Source organism: Azolla caroliniana, unplaced genomic scaffold (assembly GCF_043228905.1).
Source record: "Azolla caroliniana isolate FFs.n. ecotype wild unplaced genomic scaffold, voAzoCaro1.0.p SCAF_8, whole genome shotgun sequence".
Taxonomy (NCBI): domain Eukaryota; kingdom Viridiplantae; phylum Streptophyta; class Polypodiopsida; order Salviniales; family Salviniaceae; genus Azolla; species Azolla caroliniana.
Window position 1 is genome coordinate 12,420,709 of NW_028230443.1, and position 11,352 is coordinate 12,432,060.

Here is an 11,352-nt window from a genome sequence, read left to right on the forward strand (position 1 = left end):
ATCTTGCATGTCCCGATAATCACAAAGAATCTGGTGTCAGTAGGACAGATTGTCGACCAAGGGATGCATGTCCGGTTCACACATCTTGGGTGTTTCATTGAAGAAGAGGGCAAAGTCATCGCGCAAGGGCACCGAGATGGAAGGATGTTTATCCTCGAAATGAATGATGTAGGCATTGCTATGTTCGCAAAAGGTTTGAAGGTCAAGTCGGACATCGACCTATGGCATAAGAGGATCAGACACATCAACTTCCAGAAGCTTCACGAGTTGTAGTTGAAACACGTGGTTTCCGAAAAACCAAAGTTTCATGGCCAGAAAGGCCAAATTTGTGAAGCGTGCTAGCTTGGGAAGCAACATAGGCTTCCATTCCCCAACGAGAATAGTCGGAGCCGGAATAGGATTGATATCATCCATTCAGATGTGTGGGGACCGACACAAAATGTGAGCATCGGTGGGAGTCGATATTTCGTCTCCTTCATCGATGATTTCACCCGACACACTTGGATCTATCTAATCGAGAAGAAAAGAGAGAAGACCAAGGGCTATGCGCAACAACATGGCATCGATTACGAAGAGACATTCACACCGGTTGCAAAGATGACAACTGTCTGTGTTTTTCTTGTAGTAGCTGTGGCGAAGGAGTGGCATCTACATCAAATGGATGTAAAGAACATGTCCCTGCAAGGAGATCTTGAGGAGTAGATGTATATGGTTCAATCGCCCGAATTTCAGTCCGGAGTGAATACATTAGCGGTGTGCCGATTGGAGAAGTCCCTCTACAGACTCAAGCAAGCCCCGCGCGCCTTGAATGTGAAGATCACGCGGAGATTGTGTCGGATGGGGTTTGCTCCGTCGAAATCAGACTCTTCACATTTCATCCGGCAAGGTTGGAATGGGGCGGTAGCATATTACTCTATGTGGATGATCTTGTCATCGTCGATGCAACTTGGATGAAATCGATTGCGTCAAGTCCGAACTCGTGGCATCGTTTGACATGAAGGATCTTGGGAACCTTCATTATTTCCTCGGTATCGAAGTGATCCGCACCCCGGAAGGCATACAGATCAATCAACGCCACTATGTGTTGAGTATGCTCTTCAAATTTGGTATGATGGAATACAAATCAGTCTCGACTCCTCTGGACCGGAATGTGAAGCTTTGCCCCGACTCCAGAATGACATGTGACCGGACAAGGTTTCGACAAATTGTTGGAAGCCTCATATATCTGACCATCACCTGGCCGGACCTCAGTTATCCAATCAGATTGATCACTCAATTTATGGCACATTTGACCGTAGAGCACCTTCAGTGCACGCACTGAATCCTGAGATACATCAACGGCTGTATCAGACCGGTGTAGTCGGATAACTTGTTAGCTACACGGATGCAGATTGCGACGGAAATGCCGGCGACCGTAGGTCTACATCCGGATATGTGTTCACTTGGAAGCGTCGCGGTCGCTTGGAGCATGAAAAAGCAACCTCCAGTAGCATTGTCCAGCACGTAGGCCAAGTACTGAGGAGCGGTAGTCAGAACGTGTAAAGCCCTATGGCTCAAGTGTCTCCTAAAGGATCTATGAGTGGAGGTGTCTGATACAACAACGATCTATTGCGACAACGTCAACAACATCCAGTTGGCCAAGAACCTTGTCTTTCACGCCCGGACTAAGCACATCGAGATGCACTATCATTTTGTCTGAGAGCGCATTCTCTCCAGTGAAGTGGAATTTCTACATGTTCCGACGCATCGGTAGGTGGCCGACATCTTCACCAAACCCCTCGGCTCAGACAAGTTGCGGCAATTCTCCAGTGCAATGGGTGTGCAGTACCTCGATATACCAAACTTGAGGGGGAGGAATGAAAAAAACGGCCAAAAACTGGAGTTGGAAACCAATTTCGACCTCGGCTCGACTGAAGAAGTCAGAGTGCATGGTATGGCTGAGAAAGTCAAGACCGGATGCAGGGGGTGCCACCGGAATGAAGAGCCCCAGACAGGGCCAACTGAAGAAGGTCGAGGAGCGCGGAACTGGACGGGTCAAGGAAAGCATGACTGTACTGAACGAGGAGTGCGAGCCAGGCGGGAGGACATTTGGTGGAGCTGGAGGAAAGGACTGACAAACACAAACATTGACACTACGACCCGACCTTAAGTTGACCTTGAGGGGGAGTGTTGAGCGGACAAGCTCAACCGGATCTGAATTGGCTGAATAAGCCAGAGCTAGATCAGAGTCTGCAATGAAGAACCAGATCGGAGTCCAGATGGTATTTGGAACCAAAAGTCATATTAGATTGTATCTAGTAGGCCGTTAGAGGCCTATGGATCTAGCCTAATACGTAGGCATATTTTTAGGAGTTAGTGTCAGTCGTTCGTATGAGCATTGAAGTACTTGTCAGTACTTCTATCTGTCAATCCTTTTTTGGACTTGTATAAAAGTGCTCACTGAGCACATTGTATGTAGAAAGAGTGTTTTAGTGTTTTTATTTCTGTCTTCTGCTCTAGCATTATGTCTCCCGTGGTAGGTTTCCATTAAACCTGTGTCTGCACACTTTAGCTATCTGGAGGAGATGGTTGTGTCTTAGCTTCCGCAATCATATTCTTTTACACAATGCTTTCCTCATTCACCTTGTAGAAGCTCTTACCGTCTTGTTGCCAATTCTCCTAATCGGCCCGATACGTGTGGAGTTCGGCGGCCTACTTTGCCCATTCGGCCCATCCTCTGTTTAGCGCCACTTGAAGTTGTTTTGAGAATCTCTCCCACTTTGTTTCAAGGAGGATTTTTATGTGTTTGGTCTTCATTTCTGAGCGCGTCTACATCTCTTTGAGAGCCTTCTTGAGGTGCGAAATTTTGTTTGCGCCAGAACTTGCGTTCTCTTCGTAGTGGGCCTTTACCTCTTGCCATAGTTATGATTCTTTCTCATGCAATGCTTCGCATCGAACCATTTAAGTATTCAAGCGTACCTCGACCACTCGCGTGTGTTGTTGTTCGTACCATTGACATTTGTTCAACACAACCTCCTATAGTGTCGTGATGATCCCTTCAACTTGACCGAATTCTTCCCTTTTCTTCTTGAGCTCTCGAGTCGTTTTTGGGTTAGATGCGATTTTGGCATCCAAATTTTCTTGGATCGTTTTTAGGGTTTTATGTCCCTTCACCTTAACATCCGACTCTCGATCCAATGATTGTCGGAGTTCGGAGCGTAGTCTCTTTATCTCCGTGCTGGCGATTTCTGTCACCTTTTTGGCCTAGGCCGATATCACCCTCTGAGCTTTGAGCTCTTCTTAGATCTTTTGTAGCTCAGGTGTGCCAATTTCCCCGTGAGTGACTGCTTTGAAACTATATAGAGTAGCGTTGTGTGATCGACATGGAAGACGAATTTCTGGCCTAGTAGATAGTGTCAAAATTTGTTGATGCTATATATCATACCTAGGACTTCACGCTCGGATGTGGAGTAGTTATGTTTGGCGATCGACAATTTCCGGCTGGAATAGTAGATTGGTCGATACCAATTCGGCTCAGTCAACTACCTTATTGCGCTGCAATTGGCTATATCCAACGCATCCACGAAGGTGTGGAATGGTTTCGTCTAGTCCGCTAGTTGTACTACTGGTGCCTACATGAGCATTATCTTCAAAGCCAAGTAAGACTTTTCTTCCATCTCCGTCGAACTGAATGGTGTGTGGTGCACCGCTGTATGTAATTGTGTCGCGAAATCTGCTAGATAATGAAGCATGCGACTATGCCAACGAATCTACCACAGAAAGCGACTGAGGGCCTTTGTGTTCTTCGGGGTTGGGGCCTCGACGATGGCCTTGATTTTCCTAGGATCAACCACGATGCCTTCTCGGTTGACTATATGTTCAAGGAGAGCCCCACTTGTGACACTAAACACGCACTTCGCCGGATTGAGGAACAGTCGTGCCGAGCAACATCGCTCTAAACACAATTGCAGGCGATATAAATGCTTGGCTTGTGCGTTGTATACTGCAAAATTGTCGAGGAAGACCTCCATGAACGCCAGAATATATTCGTCGAAAATTTCGGTGATGATGCACTGAAATGTTGCCGGTTCGGTTTTCAATCCAAACACATGGCTTGTCAAGTGGTTTGATGCTCCGGAGTCAATGTACTACACTTCCTTTGATCCGGAAGTGGTATTCTCCATCGAGTTGGCCTTGTGTTTCATCATAAAGGCTAGCCCTTTTTCTGGTCTTTCTGGTTCTGGATCCTTCTAATCCTTTGGTGTAGTGTGAGCTTTGCCGTTCTCCCTTGTCTGGTCTTGCCATATCCGGATTTATCCGAATCGGTGCACTTCTTCCAGCACTCACTCTCCCGGTGGCCTTTCTTGCCACAATACCAGCATTCCGTCTCAACTTTAGATTGCTAGTTTCCGTCGCTACCTTGACTCCCCCGGCTTGTAGAGGGTCCAGAACTATTGTCAACACTATCCCTGTGCCTCCGATTTTACTCTTGCCGCCCGCCTCTATTGCGTGCGGACCCACCTTGTCCTCCACGCCCACAAAGCCGATCACCTCTTGTACATTCGGCAGTCTGGTTGAGTGGTCCTTGACCCACTCACATGGTTTTCGTCGACCATTAGCATCAATTGTAGGTCGAAGAAGGACGATGGCTTCTTCCGGGTGCAAATCGTTGTATAGACAGGCGTGTACCTTTGCACTAGACCACCGAGGTAGATCCGGATCTCCTTGATCATGGTGGTGTAGTCTGCAACCCACATGTCCCTCTGTCGAATGTTGTTCAGCTCTTGCCAGAGCTGCAACTTACGAGTTGTTGTACTGGAGGCGCCAAGCCTCCTTCGGCGGCTTTGCGTTTCTGATGTAGCCGAGCATGTGATCTTGCACATAGGATGTGAGGCAATATAGCACTCTACTCACTCCTTGCTCCCATGCCAGGAAGTCCTTGTGTGCCGGCTCTGGCGCAACCTCGTTTGCTCCCTTGACATAACTCTAGTACCCGTGTCCCAATAGATATTGATGCATCTTGTATGACCAAGATGCATAGATGTTCCTGTTGAGCTTCTTAGTCGAAAACGAGCCTGCCATCCCTCTGTCCATTTCTTTCTTTTTCGGTCTGTTCTTAACAGAAGTTAGGTTTCCTCTAGTCTTCTCAGGTTTCGTGTCCGCAGTATAGGATTTTCAACCCTCGCACTCTGATACCATGTAAAAATAGCGTGCGGAAGCTTGTAGACAGAACCGGCTTCACCGGATAGCAGAAGAAAACAAACCCAAGTTTAATGGAGAGCTTGGTGCATACGGTGTACACGGGAGAGAGATAGTGAGAGTAGAACAACATAAACTTCATTTCAAAATAATACTCTAGCACTATACAATGTGCTCAGTGAGCACTTTTATACAAGTCCTTAAAAGAACTGATAGAAGTACTGACAAGTACTTCAATGCTCATACGAGCGATTAACACTAACTCCAAGAAAAATACTTACATACTAGGCTTGGACCGTAGGCCTTCAACGGCCTACCGGTTACAATATGATCTAGCTCTTGGTTCCGGATACCAATCCAGATACCTATCCGGTTGTCCATTTCAGATATTGATCCGGCGCCGTCTTATTCAGCCGATTCGGATCCGGTTGACCTTGTCCGCTCAACATACGCCTATTTGCGTCTTCCTGGCTCGATCCAAATTTTTCCGAATCGGAGCTCTTCTTCCAGCACTCCCTCGCTTAGTGTCCTTTCTTGCCACAGTACCAACATTCCGAGTCGGCCTTTGCTTGCCGATTTCCCCTGTTTGCGGAGGGTCTGGAATTGTTGGTATTTCGGTTTGCTCCTGTCGGCCACCTCCATTGCATACCGACCCGCCTCGTCCACCACCACCACGTGGCCTATCTTCCTCCATGCACAACATCTTGATGTCGATGTGCATACTTGTCAACGCACCCGCATGGTTCTCTTCAATGATGCCAGCCCATTGAGATAGCGTATTCTCTCTCATGCACATAGCCGTTTGGAATGATTCGAACTTAGACACCAGCCCACCGAGACAAACCTGCACCATTTCGTCCTCAACGGTCACGTTGATGGAGGCCAGGGAGTCGCAGATGTCCTTGATTCGGGCTGTATTATCGGCCACAGACAGATCTTCTTTTTAGACATTGCTGAGCTGAGCTCTTGCCGGAACTGCAGCTTCTTGGTCGTTCTGCTTGCCGCAAAAACCTTCTTTAGGTTTGTCCAAGCATCTTTGGGCATCTTGGCATCCCGGATGTAGCTGAGTAGTTGTTCCCGTGAAGTAGTACATTACTCTGCTTGCCGACTGCTCCCATGCCGGAAAATCCCTGTGCATTGTGTCTGGTGCTGCATCGTTCGGTCCTTCGACATAACTCCAGTACACATGTCCCAGGCGGTATTGGTGCATCTTGTATGACCACGATGCAAAGTTGCTTTTGTCGAGCTTCTTCGTCGGAAGCGAGCTTCCCATACCTCTGTCCATTCCTCTTCTATTTTTCGAAAAATGCATTCCTTGGCTCCGTGTTTGAATGTTCTTGTTAGAATTAGAGGATGTTCTAACCCTCGTGCTCTGATACCATGTAGAAATTACTCTGTGAAAGTTACACAGGCTACAACTGGCTCATCCAAATAGCAATAGAAAACAGAAACATAAGTTTAATAGAAAGCTTGAGCACAGTACATGAGAGACACAGACAACAAAACTTAGTTTCAAAATAATACTTTGTTCTGTATATCGAATGTGCTCAGAGAACATTTTTATACAAGTCCTTGAAAGGACTAACACAAGTACCATCAGTACTTGAATGCTCATAAAAGAGCTCCTACAGTACTCCCAAATATATTCCTTCATGGAATATCTCTCCTACAGGTTTCTAGTCCTCCCTTGCCAATTGGTCTCCGTCCAATCTAGCTCCCGGCTTCTTTAGCCGATCTGGGCCTAACCGATCGGTCCAATTTGATCCGATTCTAAGCTTCTTCAGCCGATCCGGCCCAAGTTGAGCTTGCTCGCTCAACATTTCTCTACTTCTTCTTTTCTTCTCCTTTTGATCTCATATTTCCAACCCTCTCTCTGTTGGATAACATGTTCTTCTAGATGGGAAGAAGAGAACAAACTAAATCAAAGAAACATGGGAAAATTGAAAACCAAAATCTAGAATCGATTATATAACCGAGTCGGGAGGCTATATTTGTAAATAGTATGCTATGTATATGAGTATATATACAACTATGGGAAAATTTAGTTTGTGGTTGATCATTGTAGCAATAGTGGTTGTATAGTTAGAGAAGGCAGTTGCCTCTATAACCATGAGAGAGAGTGAGAGTTAGCGAGTAACTCTACGACCGTCAGTTTGATGAAGGAGAGCTTAAGGTTGTTGGCACGTTGGAGCTTCTGATTGTACTCCTCCCTTTATAGTGATCTAGTTCGGAGTTCGAGGAGTCTCGTGGTTTTTCCCTTTACTTTTTTCAACGTTAAATATCCATGTCTCGTTTCTAAGTTTTTTGTTTTTTGTCTGTGCACTGTCATTGTTGATTCTTTGCACCTGAACATACGTACGAGTAACCGGTTGTGACCAGTTGAGATCCTAAAACTCCATGCTAGAAATCCAAGTCTTTCTTCCTCTTATATATGAGGGTCTTTCTAAATAAGATTTCCTTTAACTGGGGCATAACATTGGACCTACGAAACTTTGTAACTAGTCATGCCCAAACATTATTTGGACTTCATCTCTCATGACGAGGGAAAACACAACAAACTCCTCCCCTTTCACTGTTGTATGGGAAAATCAACCAAGTCCACTGTCATGCGAAAAGCAACAAGCTTCTCCTTAAGCAAGTTCTTATGGTATTTTTCTCTTCTAAAATTTTTCTCTACTTTGTACTATCACCATTTCCCTTGTCCCACTTTGTAAAGAGTTATGTGCGGAAGCTCGTAGACACAATCGGCTCAGCCGGATAGCAACAAAAACAAAACGAAAGTTTAATGGAAAACTTGAAAGAATACACAAAGAATGCACAAAGCACATAGAGAGAGCAGAACATGTCAAAACTCTATTTTCAAAAATTTAATATACCCTGTACATATTAATGTGCTGAGAGAGCACTTTTATACAAGTCCTTAAAAGGACTAACAAGTACTTCAATGCTCATACTCAGCAACAGGCACTAACTCCCAAATATATGCCTATGTACTAGGCTACGATCATAGGCCTCTAATCGCCTATTGGTATTATACTGATCCGGACACCGATCTGGCTCCCTTCAATCTGGCTCTTCGATCTGATCGGTCTTCATCCGATCCGGCTCTCGGCTTTTTCACCCGATTCGGCCCATGGTGATCTTATCCGCTCAATAGTCCGCTTCAAGCTCAACTTGAGGTCGGATTGTTGTGTCAGTCTTTGCCGGTCCTTATCTTCGGCTTTTCCTAATGTCTTCAGGCCTTGTTCGCGCTCCTCAACCCGTTGTTGTGTTGTAAATACTTGTGCTCAACAAAGTTGCTAAAAGATAGTAAAATATGGACACGAGCTGGTTTTGACACTTTAGGCATGATGGGGAATGCTTTAGTCGAAGGTATATTTGAAGAATCAAGATGAATTGATGTGACATAATCAATGAGTGCTTTTACAATAGGTTGTCAATGTTTTGGTCGTAATATTTCAAGGGAATATTGGATTTCAATAAATAAACATTCTTTGGAAAGCTTCTGCGACGTACTCCAAATGTCTAGAAGAGGTCGTGGTTACAGGCAAGAAATAACAATTAAAACCCTATTGTATATAAGTATGAGTGTGGAAGCCTTGAGAATAGAATAACCTTAGAATATCTCTCTTGATGTAGTGTGAGTTTTTATATCCGTCTTGTTAATACATACTCTATGTTCATTCTCCTTTCCTCTCTCATAGATTATGATACATATCTTTGTCACTTCAAATCTCTTATTTGTTGTACGTGGATGATTATCATAAAATGTTGTAGCCCCTCTTTCATGTAGTGAGAATTTATACGTATATAATATTATCAACTCTTGATATAGATCTTCCCCTGTCATGTTTGTTCATTGATTGTCTTTGTCATACCCATTCATCTCCTTTTGTGTTTGTGGTCTTTCTTAAACTCAAAGATGTTGTTATGGTGCCTATGATGACGTGTCTTGTGTATTTCTAGATCTATTGTGCTAGAGTTTTGAGAGGCAAATTCTTGTGCAACACATTTTGGTGCCCCCACTGAGGACCAATCTTGACAACATCTGAGAACTTTCGGTTTTGTCATAATCAAGGCCAAGTATTTTAATATTGGAATTGGAAGTATTGCTATATTTGTTGCATATTTTGGTAGTTAGGTGTTTCGAAATAATGGCGGATCTCTTGAGTGAGCCTTTCACCGAGACGAATAGTGATGTGGTGCAATTCGTGCGTCGGTTGAAGATTTGGGCTCTACAAGCTGGGAAGAGTGATGCTGATGTAGCGATAATGGTAAGCCTTTTGTTGGACGGGATGGCTTTAGATTGATATGTAAGGTCGGACCCAATAGAGGCGAAGAATGATTGGGCACGTTTGCAACAAGCATTGTTAACCCAATTTCAAAAAACCGAGACTCCAGATGCTATTTGGAAGGATATTAGAAGGGTAAGGCAAGGATATGAAGAGGATATTAGGGATTTTATTAGGAGGTTTGAAGATTTATATAGGAGATTGGAGAGATTAGGAAATGTTCAAGTTCCACCTGATTTTATGAAGCGTGACCAATTTATCATGGCCTTGCATGAGCATATTAAAGAGAAGGTAGATGATAAGGAACTTGAATCATTTGAAAGGGCAAAAGAAATGGCAATAAGTAAATGGAGAAAGAGGATGAGAAATCTTGGGAGGGACATGAGAGAAGATGATGAAGCTATTGAAGGTGCGACACCATATGTTCACAGGGTACATGAGAAAAATCCCGATGTATCTTCATGGCGAGAGTCTTCTACAAATGGGGCCATGGATCTTGCACAACAAGTGGCAAAGATGGCTGATGAAGTAAATAGGCTTTGTATCAACCAAGCTAAACTTACAAGGTCTATGCAAGTTTCTCAACAAAAGAAAGATATTGGGAGGCAAAATCCCAATGTACAGTGTTATAATTGTTTTGAACGAGGGCATATTTCACCAAATTGCCCACATCCTAAGTGAGAAGGAGGTATTGTCCCAATTCCAAGACGAGTAGAAGAGCAAAGGTCACAAAATCAAGTAAATTCTCATGGTATTAATTTGATTGAGTTTAAGATAAATGATAATGTAAAGGATGCATTAAATACAACATATGGGAAGGTCATGTTAGATGGGGATTCATATGATGTTTTAGTGGGAAAGAGAGCTCGTGTAGAGGAGCACGAGGGAGGCTTGAGAATGCGAACTAGGTTGCATAATAAGGCGAAAGATGGAGCAATATCACAAGAGGGAGGACCTAGTAAGCATAGGGATAAGCAAGGAAAGAAAAACTTTAGAGTCAAAGAGGAGGATAACTATCAAGGATTATCCATTAGGTTTAAATCAAGAATCATATTCATTGTTGAATTACTTAAAGAAAGAAAAGTGGATATGACCTTTGCCCAAGCATTAGTAGTTCCTAAGCTACGTAGAGAATGGAGGAAGGTGGTGTGTATTTCTAAGAAGGGTAGAAGGGCAACTACTACTATAGGTAGGGTAGATACTCAAAATATCCCTCAAATATGTTACAATCATGAAAAATATTTGTTGCTAGTACTAGAAGTTTGGTGTCAAGGGCAAGTGGTAGCCCCAACATATGTAGATGGTGGTGCACAAGTATATGTCATAACGGAGGATACGGCAAGAAGATTACAATTAAAGATTAATAGAAACCATGCATATAACATGAATATGGCAAATAATGCAATAGTGTGATGTGTGGGAGTAGCAGAACAAGTAGAGTTGTATGTCTTAGGGCAACAATTATTGGTGGATTTGCACGTCATGCCAACAAGACCAAGGGCTTATCCACTAATACTACGAAGACCATGGTTGATGGGTATGCCGTGAGACAAGATTGACATCGTGGGGAATTAGAATTGTTCACAGATAAGCCTCATGGTCAAAGAGTGAAGTGTGATATGAAGACAGGACAATTACATTATTTCCCGGATGGTAGACTAGAAGAAGAGCAGCAAGATGATGTTGAAGAATTTTCAGATGAGGGATCCTTTTCGTCAAGTGAGGAGGATGAGGTTGATGATGAATATGAGGAATTACACATAGGAGTCGACCTATTTGGTATTGGGTTAGAACCCACCAAAAGTCAGCCCAATGAGCCCAAGGAGGAACTCATGGTAATGTTATCCCCTAATTTGACTAAAGAAGAGAAAAACCAATATTC